General features: G+C 48.3%; 1 long non-coding RNA gene across 1 annotated transcript in view; it reads left to right on the forward strand.

The window, feature by feature from the left end:
• LOC140700719 (uncharacterized) overlaps window positions 1–23153 on the forward strand; it is a 37013-nt gene extending 13860 nt beyond the window's left edge. The window contains exon 4 of the long non-coding RNA XR_012079301.1: window positions 21940–23153. This is a non-coding gene — a long non-coding RNA (uncharacterized lncRNA). The remainder of the gene's footprint in view (window positions 1–21939) is intronic.
• The last annotated feature ends 467 nt before the right edge of the window (window positions 23154–23620 follow it).

Genomic DNA, 23620 nt, shown 5'->3' on the forward strand with positions numbered 1-23620 from the left:
TAGAAGTTTGATAGCTGAAGTCAGGTTCACATCCAGATGTTGCCCTTTGCCACCTGGAGCCAGGCGTTGAACTCCCTAGTCTCAGTACCTTCCTCTGCAAATGAAGAGAGTACAATTATCCAAAGGTTTGTTGTGAGAATTTGAGGAGCCGATGCCCACAAAGCACTTAGCACATGGTAGATGTGTGGTAAATGTTGGTTGTTCTTGTTACTGCTTAGTTGAAATGTAGTATCTATTAATAACATTTAACACAGAGTAAAGCATGTTTTGTTAGTACAAGCTTAGTGTATAAGGAGCTGAATTAATATTTTCTTTCAAGTATGGACACAAGTTTTTCCTACTGATTGTCTTCTACATGTTAAAATCTGGGGTGGGACATCTTAAAGTGTGTATTTTTCATATTACTAATTTAAAGAGTTAAAATCCATAAAGGTGAAATTAAAACCAGACATTTAGGGAATGGCTGGGACACTTTTGAGGAACTCTGGGTTTTGATAGACATAATTTAAAACCTGTGGCTCTAACCCTGCGCTGTACAAAACGGGAGCCACTGGCCACATGTGGCTAAAGAGTTCCTGAAGTTGGCCAGTCCAGGCTGAGATGGATTGTGGTGTAAAATACACACCGGACTTCAAAGACTTAGTACAAAAAAAAGAATGTAAAGTCTCATGAATAAGTTTTTATGGTGATTACACATTGAGATGATATTTGGGATAAATTGGGCTAAATAAATATATTCTTAATATTAAAGTCACCTGTTTCTTTTTTGCAGGGGAGGTAATTATATTCATTCATTTATTATTGTTAGTATTATTTTTAATGGGGGTCCCGGGGATTGAACCCAGGACCTCCTGCATGCTAAAAGCTGCACTCTACCACTGAGCTATACCCTCCCTTCTCTCTTTACTTTTTAAAATGTGGCTACTAGAAATTTTAACAGTAAGTATATAGCTCACGTTATATTTCTCCTGAACAAGGCTGATCCCAGACTATCTCTAGCATCACCCCCTTTGCCACTCTGGAATTCACTGCTTCTCGGTCTGCTGTGTTCTCTCTGACTCGTTTCAAAGATCTCCAGCCTCCACTTCCTGCCCTGCACACCTTGCACATGACTCCTGGCCGGAGGACTGCGGTTCTGCTCTGGGGATCTGTGAGTTCTTGGTTAGAACTCTGTTGGCCCGTTTCGCCACCTCCTGTGGGTGGAGCTGAGACTCGGGAGCATGGCCTGAGGTCCCTGGAGGCTTCATTAGGGCCAGACCCTATGTGTAGGACTCAGCAGTCTTCCGCTGAGCGAGGGTGGTTGGGTGCTGGGCAAAGCACATTTTCTGTATCCCTGTGGAATGCTGCTCCCCGAAACACTAGCTCTTAGATTTCTGCACCATGATAGTTACCAGTGTAATGGCGAGCGATGGCGAGAACGTGGGCTTTGGAGTCAGAGAGGCTCTCAACCCAGCTCCATCTTACTAGCTGTGCGACATTTGTTTCTTGATCTCTTTGTGCCTCAGTTTCCTCTTCTGTGAAATGGGGACAATACCAACTTCTGAGAATTATTGGTAGACCTAAGTGGGATTAGGCATGTAAACTGCCTAGCAGAATGTCTAGCCTGTGTGCAAGCACTCAGTGACCTTATTTCTTCTCTCTCACTCCCTTCCCCATGCTTGGTGGAGAGTAAGTTTTGATAAAGGAGAAAGGGAGAGCTGGCAGATGGAAAGGGTTCAGACAGAAAGGGCGAGGCCACCAAAGAAAAACTGCCCAGATGCCTAGTTTTGCCCAGGGTTAGCCCTGAGGGATGAGACAGGGCTGGGGCTGCTTGGAGCTCCAGGTTAATGAAGAATGGGAGCCCACTCTGCTGCTGTCACCATTGATTTTTCGTTCCAGGCAGCTTGCAAGCTGCCCCAGGAATCAATGTTGGAAGGTGAAAACAAATTTCTAAAATTAGCCCAGAATATACTGCAAGATAAAACCTTTTTGCACGACAAATTGTAATGAAGCAAATGCCAGAGAAATGTATCATTTGGGAAATGCAGGGGACAGGCAGCCCTGTGAGTGAGCTCACCGCCTCGGCGTGGAGGGGTATCAGCCCCGTCTGGAATGATCCCATCTACCTGGCAATGCACGCAATCCATCAACACACAGACGCACGCACGGCATATGCCTGCACCCTGTGGGTCATATCGTGCAACCATTTAACCACCAGGAAAGGATCACCCAGCTAAGAGCTGACTTTAGGATGGTGGGGAAGGAGGGTATGCATTTGCACCCTGCTAGTGGTCTTAGAAATCATTCCGTCTTGCCTAAGGGCTCATAAGTGCCAGTAAAACCATTTAAGTGTTTGGCCGGGTCACTGTGCTGGGCAGTCAGATGTGACCGTTTGTACCGGGTTAGGAATCCCAGACATGACAGTTTTCTGCTCACTTTTCATGACGACGTGTCTGAGGCCCATAAAACTTACTATCTGAAGTGAGCTCTCTCACTGAAGCCCAAGTGCTGTGTGTCTTAGTTTGTAGTCTTCCCACATCCCCACCGCTGACAAGCTATAAGAAGAAAGGAAATAAACAATGAATTTCAGGAGAGCCATTTTGTGCCGGGAGACATCCTCCTGGGACCCATCACCCAGACCGAGGTGTTGGATCAAAAGAGCGTCAGGAAAAAGTGTGTGAAGGGGGAGGTCATTCATCCTGGCTCTTGTGACTTAGAGATGATATAAAAGAGTCGAAGTATAGCCCTGTGGATCTCCCATTCTCAGGAGTCTCTGGAATGTTCTAGTGCCACTTAGCTCTGAGTTAGAAGGTTCTTGGTCCATTGTCTGCTTGCTATGAGGCTGGGAAATCATTACAGCGCATAGCAGCTGGAAGAACTTGAGTTTATGGTCCCAAATCTGCCAGAGGAGCTGGTCACCAAATGGGCAATGACACCCAACAATCTCCTTTTGCAAAGTAGACTCCAGGGAAAGAACCAAGAAGGAAAACAAACAAATATTTGAATACCTGTGTTTGTAGCTGTATACATTGTAAATGCAAAACATTGTAAATGACCAAATGCACAACTTCTGAGCCTTGGTCTAGTGGCGTGGTGACATCATGGGGTGCTGTGTGGGGCCTCAAGGTGAAGGAGCTTAGGGTGAGATGTTATGGCCTGAAAGGAGTCCAGAGTGATCTGTCCACTGGGGCCCCTAGTTGGGTTAAATGAGGGCATGGACACTGGAAGAAATGAGTCATGGTGAAAGTAATCAGGACTTTATAGATATTGATTATAAACTCCACAGGACCACAGACATGGTTCTGGAAGGGCCCTTAGTAGTAATCTGGTTTAACACTTCATCTCACCTGTTGATTAATTCAGTAGGTTTTTTTTTTTTTATCATCTACTATAATCCAGGCATGTGCTAAGGACCTGGGGAATTAATATTGAGTAAACCCCAAACCCTGAGCCTATGGCCTTCAAAGTTGAGGGCGCAACCTCTCCTACACCACTCTGACAAGTACTGACCATCGAACACTCCCTGGGACGCCTGCCCCATCGCCGGCGAGGAGCTGAGAGGTGCCTCTCTCGTTCTTTTCACGTTTCAGCTGGCTCTGCCTTCTCGATTCACACTGAAGAGGTCTCTTCCTCCTCCAGAAGAACCCGTGCGTTTTCAAGATGGGAGAGGTTATTTAAAAGCCGGGATCCCAGTGTGCTTGCTTTGCTCACACGCGGGGGAATGGTGTGCCCGGAGCTGCCTTCCCTGTCCTGCGACCGCAGATGGGCTTGCTGTGCCGATCGGCTCTCTGGGTCCACTGCCACGGGCTTTCCTCCACAGAGGGAGATTCTCTCAAGGTGTGACAGACCTTTGGGTTGGTCAGATATGGGCTGGCACCCAAGGAGTTACAGATCTTTTAGGCTGTTCAGTTCTTGATGAGAACGAGCTGAACTCAAGTCCCCTAGAGGTGGGCTGGATGAGGTGGGAGGATGTCTAATTTTTTGACATCACCCTGTGCTAACTTTCCTAGCTTTTCCCCCAACCCAGTCTCACGTTCTTTGATTTCCCCAAACCTGAGAATCAAATTTTCTTTACTTTCTCTGAGAGAGGGTCTTAATTCCAGAGTCTGGGGTTCAGTCCAGATGGCTCCAACATTCAGTCCCAATGGCACCTTCCTAATTTCTCCCAAGAAGACTAGGGACCCTCAGTCAGTTAGAAGCCCTGGTGGCCAGTCCCGACACTGAGGATTCCCAGAGTGGGTCTGCTGCTGATGCCTCATGCTCAGCGATATTTGGAATATTTGTGGGGAAATTGTCTCTTTGCAGTCTCCTTTCCCCGGATCTAATGTATCAAGCTAATCCTGGTGCTGCTGTCCACTGTGTGACCTTGGGCAAGTTCCTTGGCCCCTCTGAACCTCGTCTGTAAACAGATGGAGAAAACACTGGTATCCATCTCATAGGGAACTATAAGATATTGGGACTGCTAAATGAGATGACCAGCTAACAGAACCTGGCACACTTCCAGGCATCCCGTGAACATCAAAATGTTTGCTCTCAGCATTTATCACTAAGTTGTCCTTTGTTAAAGGGAGACACCTGGAGCTAGCTTCAAGACTGCAGGCTTGATTTTTGCCAAAGAACAATGGGACTTCTTTTTCCAACTTTTTAGACACTGGATTCTACATGTCAAGGATGGCATTAGCTCTCTAAAACCTTCAAAACCGTTGCACGCTTACCGAGACCTCCCTCCATTCCTAAGTCACTCCTAATACCACCCAGAAAGTGCCAGATTCACATTTTAGTGTGTATCTTTCCACAGCTTAAAAAAAATCCTTTAAAAAAATCGGCTCAAACTGCGTATATTGCTTTGTAACCTACTGTTTTTCATTTAATAATATTTTCCCAAGTCATTTAACAGTCTTAAGCCATTATTCCTGCTAATGGGTATCTTGTTGTCAGTTGCACAGACGAACCATGCCTACTGGACCTCAATTATTTTCCAGTGTTATGCTATTATAAACAATGCTGTGATGAACATTCTGGATTCTTCTTTTAGTGTCATAGTCACGTTCACTGTGTTGGCGAATGCTCCAAGTTTTATTAAAACCTGCTGCTGCTGTTAAGCCCCATTACTGTCCCGTCCACCTTGGTCCTGCCCTCGAGCAGTTGTTGTTTCGAAGCCAAGTTCAGGACCTGACATTTAGCTCTGTTTTATTTTATTTTATTAGAGTCAGCCCATCAGTCCAGCCTGTCTAGAACCATCTGCATCCCTGTAGATGTCTTTGCAATCTGCCTATCCTTTTTTCTTTCCTTTTTTCTTTTCTTTTTTGAAATCAACTACAAATTTGGCGCACAGGCCTTTTAGGTTTTCAAGTAAGTCATTGAGAAAAATGCTGTGCAGATCAAAGCCAAGAACAGAACTCTGTGGCCGGCCACCAGACACCTTCTTCCAGGTCTGAGCAGCACTCACGGGGTTCAGCAAGTTACAAATTCTCCTAATTGAACCGGCATCTAGCTCACATCCTCCTGTAAGTTTATAACGAAGTTCGTAAAACAAAGTTGGACCAGATGGTCTCAACATCCAGGCTCAGTCAAGGGGAATCATGCTCAGGAGCAGAAACTCAGGTTCTGGATGGAGAATTGGGCTCCTATTGCTTCTGCTTTACCTGTGGCACTTGGTCACCTGGTCTCCTCCCTGCTTTCTTAGTAACCCAGGCTGAGAGCTCCCCAGGGTTACCGTCTCCTGCATCACTCAGGGAGGCCCCTGGGGAAATGGCTGACAGTACCAGCTGAGCCCAAGGAAGAGTGAAATCTGATGCTGCAGGAACCCAGCTGGGGAGCAGCACCTCTGGGTGCTGCACCGGAGCTTCAGCCTTCAGCCCACATGCAGCACTGAGTGACGGACACCGTGGATGTTGGACACCACCCATCCAGGCTTTCACTGCCTGTGAGAGCAGCCTGGCCATGACAGGATGCTCCAGGGCCTGGCAGAAAGCACAGCCTCCAGTTTAGACACGTATCTACTGTGTGACTGTGGACGAGTCCCTTCCCTTTCTCGGAATCTCAGGGTCCTTGTCTGTTGAACAGGGATAACTATTATTTCCCTTGTAGGGGCTCGTATGTGAATTTAACAAGATAAAGTAGGAATAGCATAAATGGTACAGTGGAGGCAGACTCGTGACTGATGGGCTAGATTGGGCCAGCAAATGATGTGTTTTGTTTGGCCTCATAGCATTTAAAAACTCTGAGCCTATTTCCAAAAATCAGAGGATTTTACTTACAACTCCAGATCCTGACTTCTTTTAAAAAATTGGAATATCTGGTGAGGTTAGGCCCACACTCCCAGCTTCCTGTGCGTGGCAGCCACGTGGCAGGGCACGAGTGACTGCTCCCCTTGCACAGGCGCCCTTCCCACTTGCTGTGATCTTCTCCACTCGAATGCATGTGCCTGGGCACTTATGCACAGCTGGCTCCACCGCTATCCTTCTAGGCTTGGGTCCTGGAAGCCGATGGGGGTACCACCTTGGTGGAACGTGGAAAAGTCCTGGCACCTGAATCGAATTGCTTAGCTCTTGTGTGATCTCTCAGTGGCTCAAGCTCCTCTTGCATCGAACTGGCAGCATCATGGTTGCAATGAAGATTGTGTCTGCTGCGGCTCTTTGTTGGTGCCCCACGGAGTGGTGGAGCCTGCGTGGCCACCCATGGCGGCCTCAGCTGGGAGACCAACTGGAAACTGGTGGGAGCTGGGGAAGTTCCACAGTGCAGGGGAGGAAGCCTGGCAACGTCTCACAGCCGCATCCTTCAATCACAGAGGCCACAGGAAACCATTCTGAGGAAAAAGGATGTCCGTGGATAAAGATATGCAGGAAGTAAGAGAAGCTGTCCCCTGTCACCTGTCACCCTGTCCCTGTGTTACCATGTCCTTCAGTCACCTCGGTCCACTTCTCCCCATGGCTCATGTCTTTTCCCCAACATTATTTCTCCTCCTCTCTTCAGTGTGTTAGGGGCTTGTGTACGTGGATTTCCTGAGAAAGCAGAACTGCCCGCTGTGGACCTCAGAGGAGCAAAGTCTTCTTGGAGAAGAGTGTGGCCTGCCCAGGCACAGGCAGCCAGCATCTTGGAAACCAGACCTTTTACACTTGTAGCCTAAACACTTGCTGGAGCTGCAGGGCAGCCCAGTGCGGTGTCCCGGGCGACAGCGGGCGAAGTTAATCATCACTTCTGCCTGCCCAGTGGTTGGAAAGTGCTGGGCTAGTGAACCAGCTGGCTTCTATCCCTGAGGCTTCGGCCCAGAGCTCTGGCTTGTTGTACTGGTTTGTAGTGAATCCCCCTGACTGTGTGGATTTTAAAGCTGCCTCCCACCTCTGCATTCTGGTCCCACTAGAGACCTCCCTGCCCTAGGAGTGGGGTGGGGGTTGCTGAACCCCCCTGGACACAGCTGTTGGAGTCACTAGGATCTGGTGTCTGCCTGCCATGCAAGGCTTTCCCACTTTCCTGAGGTCAAAAACTACACCCTCTGATTTAGTCTCTTTTCTCTCAACAGAGGGTGAAGACCATCAGACTTGGGCTCCCTATCTCCACATTTCTCTGTAAACTTACCCAGCACCTTCTTTTCCCCTCCTGCCTTACAGTCTAATAGCTCAGGTCAGCATCTGTGTGCACCTCCTGTGTGCCTGCGCTGTGGATGGCACCTTGCAGATGGTCGCAGTTTCCCTTCTCCTCCTGGAGTGTATCTCCCATCCCCCCATCCTCCCGCAGGGCCAGCTGCCCTGTGTGCTCTAGATCGGGTATGGTAGACCATGGCCCAGGGCCAAATCCAGCTCACCATCTGTTTTTTGCAAATAAAGTTTTATTGGGACACAGCCACGCATATTTGTTTCCGCATCATCTATGCCGCCTTTGCACAGCACTGGCATTGGAGCAGCTGTGAGAGGCTGCACAGCCTCCAAGCTGGAAACATTTCCTCTCTGGCCTTCTACAGTAGAAGTCTGCATATGCTTAGTTTAGATCCTGGGCCTTCCTGCCTCCCTCTGCCCCCAGGAACTCGAGCCTCTGTCTTCTGCACCTTCAACCTCTCCATCTCCCGGCTGGTCCAGGCTGTTTGCTTGTATCCTCCAAAACCTTCCTCTGTCTGTTCATTGCCAGGCTTCCTGGAGGAGCTATCCACACTTACCGTCTCCACCGCCTCTCCGTGTTGACACCCAAGCACTTGAAGGCGCCTGTCTTTTCAGGGACTGACGCCCATTCTCTGGATGGAGCCTGGGAGCAGTGGGAGGGGCCTACTGAGACCCCACCCTCAGCCCCTCCCCCTCTTGCTTCCAGTCCTGCTATGCTCTCGGAGGATGTGGGGAGCCGGGAAGGAAGGGGGATCATGAAGCAGAAAGAACATAGGTTGGGGTGTCAGACAAGTCCAGGGTCCCTGCCACTTGCTAGACAGTGACCTCACGTTGATTCCTTTACCTCATTGACCCTCTCAGTTTTCTCATCTCTGCAGTGGGGTTGAGATGACCGGCCTCTGGATCACTGAGACAGTACCTGGTACCTGGTACCCAGGAGGCTCCCCGCCCGCCTTCCTCAGTCTCATGGGGGAGCCCATCCCCTGGCCCACGTGAGGACGACAGAGGCCAGGTGAAACGCTGCAGGAGCTCAGAGGCAGGGGAGGCAGCGGCGCATGGCCCAGGCCAGTTTTGGACTCTGAATTCCTCCCACGTGTTCCTCCCCCGCCGGTCCTTTGTACCTCTGTGGACAGGGCTGGGGGCTGTGAGTGAGTGTGCCCAGTGATGGCAGGCTGCAGAAGGCAGCAGCCGCAAGGCTGAGGGACTTTCAGAGGCACAGGTGCTGGGGCCTGGCAGAGGAGGCCAGGCTCGTTGCTATGGAGAGAGAAATGTTATGCAGTTAACTTGTTTGACTGGCGGCCTTGAGAAATACCCCTGTCCCTCCAGGGCCTCGGAGCCATCCATCACTCCAGAAAGGCTCCTTTCATGATGAGAGTTATCTATTTGGCTAATAAAAGCACAATCACAATCCCTTACAGACAGACAGGCCTTCCCTTTTCATACATTTTATGGAGCCCTCTTTAGTTTATAAGGAGCCTGAAGCTTCATTCTGTTCAGCTCTGACCCTGCCACTGAGACGGGCATTGGGTACACGCTGTATGCTGGGCACAGGGAGCGAGAGATGAGCCAAGGGCTACAGCCCTGGCCTTGTAGGCACTCCTAAACCTCATGAGATGAGCATGATCTCTGCCTTCTCCAGCCAAGGAAGGGAAGGCGAGAAGGTTCTGAGTACAGAGGGGGTGGAGGTGGCCTTGGACAGGAAGAGGGACACCCTGTCTGAGATGGGACAGGAGGAGGCAAGAAGGATGGAACTGTAGAGGTAGCACCAAGAGCATCTGGTCTGACCCAGGCTGTGGTCCAGGCACCTGGTATACATTGATTCATTTATCACGACAACAGAATTCTTTGGTTGCAAGTGACAGAATCACAATGCAAACCAGCTTAGACAAAGAGAAGATTATTGGCTCAGGTGTCCAAATCCCAGGAGGGTCTGTGTTTGCAGGGCATCAGGGGTCTTTTTTCATGCTGAGGAGGAAAAGACCATCAGCTGCTCCCAGCCTCACCCTTGCATCTCTTCAGGGAAAATTTGGCTTTTTTCCTGGTTATAGTTTGAAATATCCCTGCCCCCTGACAGTCACTGTGGCCAAGGGGAGGGTCATGTCAGAAGGTGGCTGGCCACTCCCATTCTATCAAATATTAGAACAGGATGTGTAGGTGGGCGTGCTTGTTTCTCAGCGCAGTGGTGGTGGTCTTCATAGTAAAGAACTGGCCCCAGATAGCCACCTTAGATTTTTTTCTATTATTCCCCTAACAAAATTTGATGAACACCATGCATTGTTTTACTGATGGAGGTTACTGCGACTAAGACACAGTCCCTGCTCTCCTGAAGTTTACAATTTTGTGAGAGAGACAGGCAATAAACAAGTAAACAAAGAAGTATAATTTCAGGGAGTAAGTGATGAGTGAAACAAAGCCAAAGAAAGAGATTAGAAATGATGGTGCTAGTTTCTTTGGGAGTAGTCAGGGAAGGTCTTTCTGATGAACACTGCCTGTGGGGGCAGGAGTCATGCCAAGCTCCTACAGAGGGAACAGCATGTGCAAAGGCACTGAGGTGGGGAAGAGTTTGGTGTGTTTCAGGAATTTGTTTGGTTAAAAGACTAAGCGGCTGGGGCAGCTCAGCCAGGGCGAGAGGGGCAGTCGAGGGGGTCAGAGTGGACAGGGCCAGGTCATGTGGGGCCACCTTTGCTGGCCATGGCAAGGAGTTTGGGATTTTATTCTAAGTGTGATGGAATGCCATCTGGAAGCAATAACTTTTCTTTCACGGATTAAGAAACTGAGCCTCAGGGAGGTGACGTGAACTTGCCCAGGAAGGTCTTACACAGTGGCAGTGTCTGTCTGGAGCCAAACTGGTTTTCTTTCTTCCCCATCACATGTCTTCCTCTGGGTAGCTTTGGAAAAAGGAGGAGGGGGTGAGGAAAGAAACTGGGCGACAGCCTCGTGCCCTCTCCTTTCTCTGCGAGGTAGGACAGATGGTCTTCTGAGAGTGAAGAGTAGGGTCGGGTTGGTGGGGCTGGCAGAGGATGGAAAGGCTTGGCACAACCGCTGAGCAGAGTGGGAAGTGGACCAGCCGGGGAGCGAATGGGAGGATTTCAGGGCATCGGAGGGCCCTGCAGACGTTGGAGACTGTGAATTTGCAATGGAGTCGATCAGATTTGATATTCTCCGGCAGCACTTGGCAGACAGCTGGCCTGGGATGGGGGCAGAGAAAGGAAGGACCCGTGAGTCAAAAGTAGGTGTTGGGACAGCAGGACCGGCAGCAGCAGAGGGTGCTGGCAAGGCTGTGGTTGACAAGATATAGATCCCTATGCTGCAAACATATATTTTGCTTTTCCTGGGGCTGGTCCCAAACAATGTGACAGTTTATTTTCAACAAAGGTGGTTACTGAAATTACGAATTTACTGAGATTTAGTGTTGATGCATTTGTAGGATCTTGCATACAGAAAACATCACTGCTGTGGACTGAGTTACAGCCTCACCAAATTTGTATGTTGAGGCCTTAACCACCCTCCCTCCCCCACCAAGTCCCTCAGCATGTGACTGTATTTAGTGAGTAAGAGCCAATTACCTTAAAATGAGGCCATTAGCATGGGCCCTGATTCAGTCTGACCGGTGTCTTTATAAGAAGAGCAGATTTGAAAGCAGGGAGACACCAGGGGCTCAGGTGCCCACAGGGATGACCATGCGAAGAGGCAGCAGGAGGGCGGCCTCTGCAAGTCAAGGAGAGAGGCCTCCGAGGAAACCAACCCTGTCGGCGACTTGATCTTGAACTTCAGCCTCCAGACTGAGGGAGTTTCTGTGGTTTAAGCCGGCCGGTCTGTGGTATTCTGTGGCATTTCGTACGGCAGCCGTAGTCAACTAACGCAATCGTCCGTCAGAAGGTTTTCTCTGTGGTTGTCCCATAACCTAACTTGGCCTGTAAGGACCTTGCTCGAAACCACATTTCCATCCTTGCCGCTCTCCCTTCCCTGATGCCTCTCACTCTCAGTATTCCAGCCACTTGGGCCTTGAACTTCCTTTTTTTCCTCAGGGTTTTGTGCATTCTGTTCCCTCTGCTTAGAACACTCTTCCTCCAGATAACTCCTTATTCTTCAAATTTCAGCTCACATGCACCTTCGTTAGGAAAGCTTTCTGTGACCCTCACACCCCCACTCACTGCCACCGCCTCTCTACCTCGGTCAGTCCCTCTTTGGTATGTTATCCTAGGCGGGTTCCTTGGGAAGCAGATCTTGAGACAAGAGAATTGTGTGCAGGAAGTTTCCTGGGAAGCACCCACCAGACCCACACCCACGGAGGGGCTGGTGGAGGGTAGGGATGGGCAGGTGGAAGGGTTGTGCTTTGATTCATAACAAGATCAAGCCAATCCCAGGAGGAGCAGTGGCGCAGGGACGGTCCTTCAGAAGTTCCACCTCGAGGCAATAGGGCTGCAAATACCAGTCACTGGAGGTGAGTTGTCCCCAAGGAAGGGGCATGAGCTTTGTCAAGGTGGCTCTTAAAGGCTGAGGGCGATTCCTGGGGAAGACTCACGTGGGAGTGGTGGGCATGCAATACTCCTGGCGGTTCGGGGGTGACTGCCTGAAGGGGGCGCTGGGGGGCACACACAGCGTTCTCACCTTCCCTTAGGAGCGCGCAGCAGTTGCAAGCTGATGTTTGTGTGCTAGTTTTATTAATTTTGCCTTCCCTGCTAGGCTTAGAACTGAGAGGAGTTCCTTGCCAATAAAAGTGGCACTCCTTTAGGCACAGAGGAAAGCAGTAGGATGGACGCGTATATGGAGAGAAGAGAGTTACACCAGCAGAAGGAAGAGCAGGAACGTCAGGAACGTCAGGAACGTCGAGGCGGAAATGCTCGTGTGGCTGGAAAGGCTGGTTATTACTGTAGGAAGAAAAGGGAGCAGAGTGAGGGGGGATGTTAGTTTATTTGCCAACTGCTACATGCCAGGCACTTTCCTACTGAATCCTTATAACAACCCTGGGACTAAGGATTCTTGCGGCTTGAAAAGGGCTGATGAGAGGTCACACGTCTCTCGGTGAAGGCTGAGTGGCTGGCTGCTAAGAGGCCTCTGAGCCTGGCAGCAGGGTTGTGAATGATCCCGGAATGAACATGGCCAGCTTCTGGCTCCCTAGGCTCCCCTTGTCTCCGCTCCAGGCGAGGCACGCTCTCTCTGCTCGCACGCACTTTTGCCAAAGGATTTAGTTAATTAGGTTTCCGCTTACTCAGTTACCATTACCCTTCAGTCTTGTCTCCCTGCGACCATAGCTGGGCCACCATGATTGGCGTTTGGGGTCTTCCCAAACTCTTCAAGTCACATTTTCAGGCCATGCCTTGGTTCGTGCCAACAGATGGCCTATCTCATCCTTCTGCATGGATTTTACTAACCTGTCTCTCCCAGGGCATCCTTGTTTCCAGGATCCACACTCATTCTCAGGGGCTGCTGACAGGTGTTATTACTGCTCTGCAGATGAAGGGCTGACGCTCAGAGAGGCCAAGTCACTGGGCCAGGGTCATCTAGTCAGCAGAGCCAAGATTTGATGCCAGGTCTTCTTCTGGCTCCCAAGGCAGGGAAAGGAGTGGGGGTATAAAGGGCAGGAGGGCCATGGGTCAGGGCCACACAGTGTCAGGTTCTGTGGGCAGTTCTGGGCAGAGATTGTTTTGTGTGCTTGTTCTTAGGGTCTCCCAGGACTTAGAGAGAACAGCTTCAGCCAGCTCGGCCAATATCCCCTGGATGCTTTGAGCCATATCCATGTTCTGCCAGAGCGGAACCTCTGCTCCAGGGTTCTCCCAGAGCTGAGCTTACTCTGGTGGCCTCAGCAGGGAGCTGCCTAGCTCTGCCGCCTGCGGCTGGATAGGTTGAATCTGGGGGTGGTGGTCAAGGGACTGAAATCTAGCCCATGTACCATTCACTACCCTTTGCACCCTGGTTTGGGACTGCCATGGTCTAGGGGAAGCAACACTTGCTCCCTATCATATGGGACACTGTGTTGCCATTGCACTGCCTGGAGTGGGCGCCTTTTTCTAAATCATACAAGGTTCCCCAGAGCTTTTTAGTTGTGACTGTTCCTTGCTCCTCTGTATATGCCAGCTGACTTTCTGAGGTGTAAGCCCACACTCAGGTACTTGACCAACCCCCTGCAGAGGTCAACAGAAACTATTTGAGCATCTTTATTGACCCAGAAGAGTGCAGCAGAGAATCCCAGAAGTCAGCCGAGAGGGTCGTGCCCAGCAGGGCGTGGGCTTTGCCGACACTGCGTGTGCCCCTAGCTTTCTGGAAAGCCCTCTGGGCAGCCAGCACAAGGTCAAACATTTCTGTGCAGCACGTCCCTGCAGGGGGATTTGTTCCAGGAAGGGAATTACATTTCGATTTGATTTAATTCAATGAGAATGACACCAAATTGATCAGCTGGTAAAATGCCATTTGATGGGCAGACTGCTCTTTCCAAGTCAATAGGAACCACCAGAAAAATTAGTCTTGCTTTTTCAGACAGAACTGAAAGTTTTACCCATTTCCTTTGCCTTTGGAAAAGGGCTCAAATTCCCAAAAGGTGGAGAGCATTTTCCTGATAGCTCTGTTGATCTGGGTAAAGACATTAGCCACCCACATGCCCAGGGAAGATAGCACATGTTCTGTATCAGTATTGATTTTTGTTAATGAACCGCCTTGTACTAGACTTTTGTGTGATCTTGAGAGATTACTCAGATTCCTTCTGCTTCGCTGTTGCTGTCTGTTAAATGGGCATATAGCTTCCTCTGGTCCACCTCTGGGTGCCTTCCTTTGGTGTAACAGCATGAGCCATAACCGTGGCACCATCAGGACCATTATCCCAACAACCACATCACTAATATCACTTTTGAGCTATTACTATGTATTAGGCACCATTGAAGGCTTCCTATGTATTTTATTACATAAACCTTGTAATAATTCCATCAGGTAGGTGTGGTCAGTTCTGCTAGCATGCTTTTTTGAACATGTGAATTTGTTGCATTGCCACTGATGTATTAGGGAATAATTTGAGCATAATGTTAACTTTGCATTTGCTTGGGAGTTGATATTGTATGTGAGAAACACTTGGTGAAACACTGCACTTGGTTAAACTGGGCCACATAGGAGTAAGCAAAACTCACACATACGCACACTTCAAGCGTCTACCAGCTTCCCCAGTTCACTGCTTGTTATGTGTCAGGATTTGTTACTGAACTCAGGTACAGCTTCTCACTGCTCAAAAGTCAATACTCCAGAGGCAAGTGCTGGTAGAAATGGAAAGGATGCTTTAATCAGAAAGCAGGCAATCTGGGGAGAAGGCAAACTTACGTCCCAAAACCAGCTCCAGAGCTTCTGCTCGACAATGAAGGTTTTTAAAGGGAAAAAGGGGAGTAATATCAGTTAATCACTGAGACGGTGGTCAGAGTCATTGCCGTCTCCTGCTGCGTGCAGGCTTGTTGACTCCTTGTGATCTCTCCTTAGATACTATCTTGTTCACACAGTTTGCCCGCAAGATTACTGAAGGGGAAGCTGGGAAAGAGATCTAGTCATCTGTTAATTACTTATTCTCCATTTCCACTCCTTTGATCTAAGGAAAGAACCACCAGGTTAGGCAAGGTATTGTGTGATCAAAAGATCTGAGAAGTGTGCACAGATGGGAGATGAATAGAGCATGCAGGCGCCTGGTTTAAGGTTAGTTACAACGTAGCTTTGCTAAAGTGACCAGACAAAAGGGGCCTCCTGCAGAGAGCTCTCTCCTGCAAAGAGCTCTTCCCTGCCAAAAGCTGCTTACATGTTCTGAGCCACATATCTGGTGCTAGAACTTTCCTTCCCATTTCTGATGACCCTCCTTCTACCACTTCACAGTAACTCACAAGCTGTAACCCTTTCTGTGCCTACTTGCACAAAGAAACAAAAGGTCTTCTTTCAAGGTGAGGTATGAGGTTTTTGCAGTATTAATGTATGTCTTAGCCGCTTCACATGTATATGACTGGGCTAACGTTTCTGTTAGGTTCTTTCTGAAATATATGTCACTGATGAAGTTTTTGAGTGTTGTACCCTAACTCCATTGTTTCCATTGGCTCTGCGGGTTTTACGAAGTGCGTTGATTTATCTTATTTTAATTTAAAAATTGTGATTAAAATATATGTAACATAACATTCACCACCTTAACCATTTTAAGTGTACAGCGTATTGATGTTACGTTCACACTGTTGTGCAACCATCACCACCATCCATCCACAGAACTCTTTTCATTTTCTCGCAAACTGAAGACTCTGTATCCTTAGACACTAGCATCCCATTCTCTGCTCCCCCCGCCCCTGGGGACCGCCATCCTGCTTTCTGTCTCTGTGAATTTGATCACTCTAGGTATCTCATAGGAATGGAATTATACAGTATTTGTCCCTTGGTGACTGGCTTATTTCACTTAGCGTGATGTGCTCAAGCTTCATCCGTGTTGTACGACACCTGTGTGTCACGACATCTTGCTTTCTAAAGGTTGGATGATATTCCGTTGTGTGTATACACCACACTATTCTAATTCATAGTGTGGGGTGTTTTCCAACACCAACAACCAATTCTCCTGTTCTCTGGACACCAGCTGCGTATACAAGAGTTCAATTCAATTCGTAAGAGCTTAGCCCCACAACTTCCGACGTCAGTCACAAGCCCCAGACCTCCCATACTTCTGACTGACCGGCTATAAATTGGAGGTTCCCATGACCTCCTCTTAAGGTTCAATAATTTGCTACAATGGTTCGCATAACTCAGAACTTTACTTACCCTTACTGATTTATTATAAAGGGTACAACTCAGGAACAGCCAAATAGAAGAGTTACGCAGGGTCGGGTGCAGGCAGTCGGGGCGTGGAGCTTCCCTGCCCTCTCCAGACACATCACCCTCCCAGCACTTTGTCACCAGCCCGGAAGCTCAAAGTTCCAAACCTCTAATCACTTGGTCTTTCTGGTGACCAGCCCCATTCTAAGGCTATCTAGGGGCCCTCTCCTGTCACCTCATTAGCATATGCTAATGAGGCTACTTAGGTATGACTGAAAGGGGCTTATTATGAGTATCAAAAGACGCTCCCGTCACTCAGCAAATTTAGAGGGTTTTAGGAGCTCTGTGCCTGGAACCAGGGACAAAGACCAAGCTTATTTTCATTACATCACATCATAGTATGAGGGTGCTTTTTAGGAATGTATGTTGCATTTACAGCAGAACTGATGGTGCTGTTACTTCTCTATTTTGTACATGAAGAAACTGAGGCCCAGAGAGGTTAGGTAACTCCTCCAGGTTTCCCAGCTATAAATGGGAGATCCAGGACTCAAACCTAGGCTTTGCTGATTCCACAACTTTTGCCTCAAATACTGTGCTACCCTGCTTCCTTTTTGTTTTTTTTTCAGATATTGTCACCAATCCAGGTGATGATGACTGCACATCAGTTTGGTTATTAATTTCCTGTTGTTAACAGAAGCTATAGTGTCTGAAATGTCTGTTGCACCATCTGGAATTTTTAATAAAAACCTGAGGAATTTCCAGGGGTTTTTGGGCACTGCAAATGTGTAAGAGCGAGGGAACAATTGCTATTTAAAAACAGAAGTGCCTCGCAGCCACTTTTACACTCCGGGTGGGAGTAAGAGTGGTTCTTGGCAGAAGGAAGGCTGCTCTCTTGTTTAAGAAAATCCTAAAAATAAACTTTTTTGATTATTTAATGGAAGTTTCACTTCCTAGCCCCACTTCACAGAGTCTGGGAGATGGAGGCTCTCTCAGGGATTAAATTGCTCTATAAAACAAACTAGTAGGAATCAGAGAGAGAACTGGCAGCTTGTGAAGAAGGGAGTCTTGCAAGACTCAGGGAGAAGAGGAGAGTAAAGAAAGTTCATGGTAGGGAAATTAAATGTTCCCAAACAGGGCAGCAGGCTTTGGCCCCAGATGGTGATGACTCGTGAGAAATTCCCTGTGTTGGGTTGATTGAGGAACTCTGAGATGATGACTGTTCAATTTTGAATGTTTCCAGTTGTGTGCTATTTTTGAAACCCCCCTCCCCTTCAGTGTAATCAGCTGCAGGCAGCAGGCTCTGGGTAAAGCCTTCGGAGGTAGAGGGACTGGATTCCTGAGAAGGAGAAGTGGTAGGGAAGAGGACAGCAGGGACAGAAATGTCGAGGTGGGAGGGGCTTGAGAACTGGGAATGAGAGCAGGTGAGCAGGGATTGGGAGCCAGAAAGTGGAAGCACCCCTGAAAATGGTAGGAAATGTTGGGGAGAAACCTGTTTTTCCCCCAGATGGCTGGGATGGAGGCTGAGCTTATTTCTGTGGATAGTAGAAGAAAGAATGCTCCAGAAGACACCAGGCATTACCTCCTGGGGAGCTGGTCCCAGGGGCAGTGCTGCCTGCTGTCCTGTGTGGGATGGGTACCCCACTTCTGCACCTTAAGGGTGTGGGCTTCATAATAATCAGCACAGCCAGGACCACTCATGGTTCTGTTTTGTGCATCTTCAGGGTACCCATTGCACAGGTAGGGGTCCTCTTCAAAGTTATTCTCTTATATTTGAAAAGTTAGTGTGACCATTTCCCCAGAGGCAGTAAAGTGGTGTGAGGAAGGGATTACTTTTTCTAATGTGCCCAAAGTCATCATCTGGGCTTGTGGCAGATCTATACAGCTGCTCTTTTTTGAGTACTTAATGCATGCCCTGCCCGCCATGCATATTACCTCTTTAAATCCTCAGAACAACACCATGAGGTTGGATTTGTCCAGTTTTTATGGAAGAGGAAAGAGAGGCTTACAAAGGCTCAAGGTCATGCGGCTTGGAAGTGGCAGAGCTGGAATGTGAACCAGGATTCACCTGTCTCTCAAACCTGTGCTTGGCTTGTAACCACAATGGCTTCTACCTTTGTCCTTAGAAGAGACCAGTGGGTTCTTAGATCCATCCCTTGGTCTAGAAATTTCTTCTGCAAGGCCAGGAGTTCTTACACTTGAGCTGCATCAGAGTCATGGCAGGAATTGTTAGAGCAGATTATTGGGCTCCACCCCTAGAGTATCCAGGTGGAGTCTGAGAACTTGCATTTCTAACAAGTTCTTAGGTGACCAGAGTAGCTTCTCTGAGAAGCACTGTGCTAGGATGATGTACTAACTTGCCAGGAAACCTGGGCATTGCCTCCAAGTCGCATGGTTATTCTCTGCTGTACTCCTGCAGCCAAAGATCCAGGCTGCGAAGGACTTGATTTGTCATCCTTTCAGACTGGGTTCTGGATGGCTTACCTGTAACCTTGGGCAGTTCCCTGGCCCTGGATGGACCTGGCTTTGTCTGGTCTTGGGGTTTTCCCTTCTTCCTTGTGTGGCTTGGGACACTGCTGAGATCTGATGGGCTGGAATGGGAGGGAAGCAGAGCCTGGAGCTGAAGGGGGCACTCCTCTGCTTCCTCCCTCTGAGAGCTGGTATAGAGCTTGGGGGGCTAGGGGTGTGTGCTGACTCAGAGATTCAGATGGGCTCTGCAGCAGCTCAGTGGCTCCTCGCCTCCCCCTGCCTTGTACAGACAGCTTTCACCTAGGAGACAGACAGGTTGGAATTCTTAGCGGAGAGAAAAACATCTTAATATATCAAGTCTTTTGGTAGTGGTTTAAAGGGCTCCAGAGACAGACTGTCAAATGCAGTCCCTGGGCACCCAGACCAATATGCCTCTGCTCCTGATGCCTGTCTCTTGTCTCTACAGCTGGAAGGGGAGCAGAATCATGTGGTGTGTGAGTGTGTGCATATGTGCACGAGTAGGGAGAGCTGCCTTCAATAAAGGAGGAATTTAAGAAGCAGGTGTAGAGCGCTTGCCTGGTGTAAGGCTCTGTGGAATAGTGCTGGAGGCAGGTGCACAGGGTTCTGGGGTTGGAGGGATTGTCACAACAACCTCATGAGGAGGACTTTCATTATCCTCTGTTTTACAAAATCAGAGGCCCAGAGAGGTTGAGTCATTTGCTTAAAGTTACTCAGTAAGTGGCATGGATGAGATTTGAATAGACACATCACCAGAGAAGGTATATGGATGGTAAAGAAGCACATGAAAAGGTGCTCAACATCATTAGTCATCAGGGAAATGCAAATTAAGGCCACAATGAGATACCACTGCATACCCACTAGAATGGCTAACCTGAAACAACCTGACCATATCAATTGTTGGCAAGGATATGGAGGAACTGGCACCCTCATACACCGTTGGTGGGAAAGTAGAATGGTGCAATCACTTTGGAAAACAAGTCAGCAGTTTCTTAAAAAGTTTAATGTACAGCTATCATGGAACCTGCCATTCCTTTCCTAGATATTAACCCAAGAGAAAACAAAGCATATATGTCCACACAGAGACTTAGACATGAATGTTTCTAGCAGCTTTATTTGTAATAGCCCTAAAGTGGAAACAACCTAAATGTCACTCAGCAGGTGAACTGATGTTTATCAGCAGTGGCCAACCCATACATCGGGATGATACTAAGCAATACAAAGGAATGAACTATCGATACATGCAAAAACGTGGCTGTGCCTCAAAACAATGACTCTGAGTGGCAGAAGCCAGAAATAAAAGGATGCATACGATGTGATTCCATTTCTATAAAACTCTGGAAAACACAAGCTAATCAATAGTGACAGGAAACGGGCCAGTGGTTGCCTGGAGATGGGGGAATTGAGAATGGGGAGGGCCTGGAGGGGGGATTAGAAAGAGCACAAGAAAATGTTTGGGGTGAGGTGGAGATGTTCATTATCCTGATTGTGTGATGGTTTCAAGGGTGCATACATATATGCAACTTATCAAATAATGCACTTGAGACACGTACAGTATATTTTATGTCAATTATGCCTCAAAAAAGCTATTAATTAAACAAACAAACAAACGCAGGCAGCAGTCTGTCTCTAGGCTGGGACTTTTGTTTATCCATTGTCCTATCTCGCAGCTGTGCACTCTAGAGCAGGGCCAGCTATGTGCCTGTCCTGGGTAGATAAGAACTGCAACCTGCTCTGTGATGGACACTTTACATGGTTTAATACTCCCATCTGTCAGTCCTCTTCAGGCAGGGCCTGTTTGATGATGCCCATTTGATGGATGTGGAGAAATTAATGACATACTCAAGGTCACGTGAGTGGGACACTGGAGGAGGGCGGAGCCACACTCTTCACCACGTACACATCCACCCCCTCAAGAAGGGAGACTGAGGGGGCAGCAAGCCCAGTGGCTTCCACAGCCTCTGGTCAGGGTCCACGAGCAGGCCAGCCAGGCCTGCGGAGTTCTCCTCTGAAGGAGTCAGACCAGATCTCTAAGTGTCCTTCCCGGTCTGGTATCCAATGAGTCTGTGAAAGGAAAACTCTTCCATTCCTTAAAGGGCCAGCCACTCACATGGACTCTTTTCCCTTCATTTTAGAGATAGACTTGGTCCTGCCATTTACTTAGCCTGTGACCTTGAGCAGTTCACCTCTCTGGGTCTTTATTTTCTCATTCTAGAATGACAGCAATTAGACCTGACTTCTGGGGTTTTTAAAGAAAGGCTTCAGTAAGTTAGGGGATATAAAATACTTTGGACACTGACAGACCCTAAAAAAAGTTTGATTGTTTGTCTCGGTGTTTCATAGCTTGCCACCTGCCCCAAATGGGGTCCGTTTTTTTTCAAATTGTGGTCAGATATACATAACATAGAATTTACCATCTTAATCTACTTCATGTATGACTCAGTGGCATCAAGCACATTCACAATGTTGTACAAACATCCCCACGATACAGTCCAGATACCACGTGCTATTCCAGAACATTTTAATCATCCCAAACAGAAACTCTGTACCCATTAAACACTAGCTCCTCATTTCCCCCGTCCCTACTTCCAGCCTCCCCACGGGGGAGTAACTGCTATTCTACTTTCTGACTCTATGAATTTGCCTATTCGAGGCATCACATGTAAGTGGAATCATAGAATACCCAAATGAGGTTTTTAATCCCAGCCTAGCTCCGAAGTTCCATTTGTTCTTGGTGGCAGAAGTGGGAGGACATGGGACTTTGGAGGCTGCTGTACAGATAGTGGAGTCCACTGTTTCCAGAGCAGAAGATGGGGTGGGGAGCTTCCTCTACTGGGACAGGCCCAGGGGTGCTCCACGAGGCTAGACTTGGCAGCTGCTCCTGGCCAACAACTGTGTGGTTGCGCATGACTGCTTGCGTGTATCTTGTTGGATGGATCTGAGGTTTCCGAATCATAATCAGCAGGTGCCTCAGGAATTCTGCAAATGATTGATTTGGATGTCATTTAATTATTTAAAAATGGCTGTAAACATGCTCACTCAAATGTATCTCAGATAAATATGCTGATGGCAGATTGTGCAGATCTTAGAATGGAAGAGGTCCTGACATCTCTCTGTTTAATTTAAGAGAACCCTAAGATTACAAGAAAGCTGTTGGGAGACGTCTACCATGTGCAATAACTTCTCTCTGTGACTGGAAGTTTCCTATAAACACGGAAGTTCGTTGGCCATTGAGGTGGATGACTGTGGCATGTTGTATTTTACAAAGACGGCCACACTAATATCTCTCACCCCCACCATGTTCTTCTTATAATGTGACTGTGATGGATTGAATTGTAACCCCCCAAATTTGTATGTTGAAGTTCTATCTCCCAGCACCTCAGGATGTAACCTGATTTGGAAATAAAGTCATTGCAGATGTGATTAGTTAAAATGAGGTCATACTGGAGCACGATGGGTGTCTTACCAACATGACTAGTGTCCTGATAAAAGGGGGAATTTGGACACAGATGGAGAACACCGTGTGAAGATGAGGGCAGAGATCAGAGTGGTTCTTCTCAAGCCAAGGAGTGCCACACATGGCCAGCAAAGCCCCAGATGCTGGGAGAGAGGCATGGAACACATGCCCCCTCAGGGCCATCAGAAGGCACCAACCCTGCCGACCCCTTGAGATTGGACATCCGGCCTCCAGAACTGTGAGGGAGCACATTTCTGTTGTTTGAGCCGCCAGGCTGTGGGGCTTTGTTATGGCAGCCGTAACAAACCAACACAGTGACCTGTACGTCACTCTCCTTCAGAGATGAGGTCTCTGTCCCCTCCCCTTGAAACTGAGTGGCTTTTTCTTTTTTTTTGACTGTTTGGACAAACAAAGTAAATAGAAGTGACGCTCTGTGACTTCTGAGGCTGGACCACGCAAGGTGATAAAGCTTCTGCCTGGCTTTTGGGATATTTGCTTTTGAGGCTGTCAGTCACTATGCAGGCAGCCTGAGTTCGCAGTCTCCTGTGCTTTGAGGGTGTAGACGAAGCAACTGGATCTCTTCTCGAGGGAAGCAGCCTGGGGCTGGAGGTAACATGAGGGACCCCAAAAAGGCAAGAACGGGCTTTTGCTCCTTGAAAGCTTCTTGGCATCTACTTACAAAGTAATCAGATACAGCACCATTTCCAGAAGCGAGCTCTAGAAAGGCACCTGCAGTTAGGTGCCTGGTCTCCGTTCCCCACTGGGAAACCAGATAATTATGGACAATCCAGACTGAAGAAGGGTCCGGGGATGGGAGACCCCTTCTCGCAGGGAGGTGTATTCTGAAAGAAATCCCCAGGTGGCATCTCTAAACACCTCCTCTGCCCCGCTACATTTCCTCCTGTTAGCAGTACCTTCATTAAACTGTCGTCACTCACCCTTGGAGTGGATTTTTATTGAGTCCCTACTCTGCGCCAGCCACCGTCCCTGCGTTATCTCATTCAATCCTGGCCACGACTCTGCCAAAGGGCTTTATTGTCTTTCTACTCTATCACTCACATCTCAGGAGGGATCGATTAACCAAATTAATCCCATAAGCAAATCTCAGTAGCGCCATGAATATTTCAGGCGAAAGAATAGGCTTTAACTACCACGGAGGAAGACCAGCCCCTTTAAGGAAGAAGTAAGCGCCACCAGAGTTTAAGCAGGTTGTAAAATGTTAAAATCTGCTGAGCTCCGGAGTGGAAATTTCTTTCAATGTAGATTAGGCCTGGATTCAGGGGGATGGTGGGAGACTGGTACCTGTGGTTCCCTTGGCAACCGCCTTCTGATTGGAAGGAGCCAGAGTGCA

Source organism: Vicugna pacos, chromosome 13 (genome assembly GCF_048564905.1).
Source record: "Vicugna pacos chromosome 13, VicPac4, whole genome shotgun sequence".
In the NCBI taxonomy this organism is placed as follows: Eukaryota; Metazoa; Chordata; class Mammalia; order Artiodactyla; family Camelidae; genus Vicugna; species Vicugna pacos.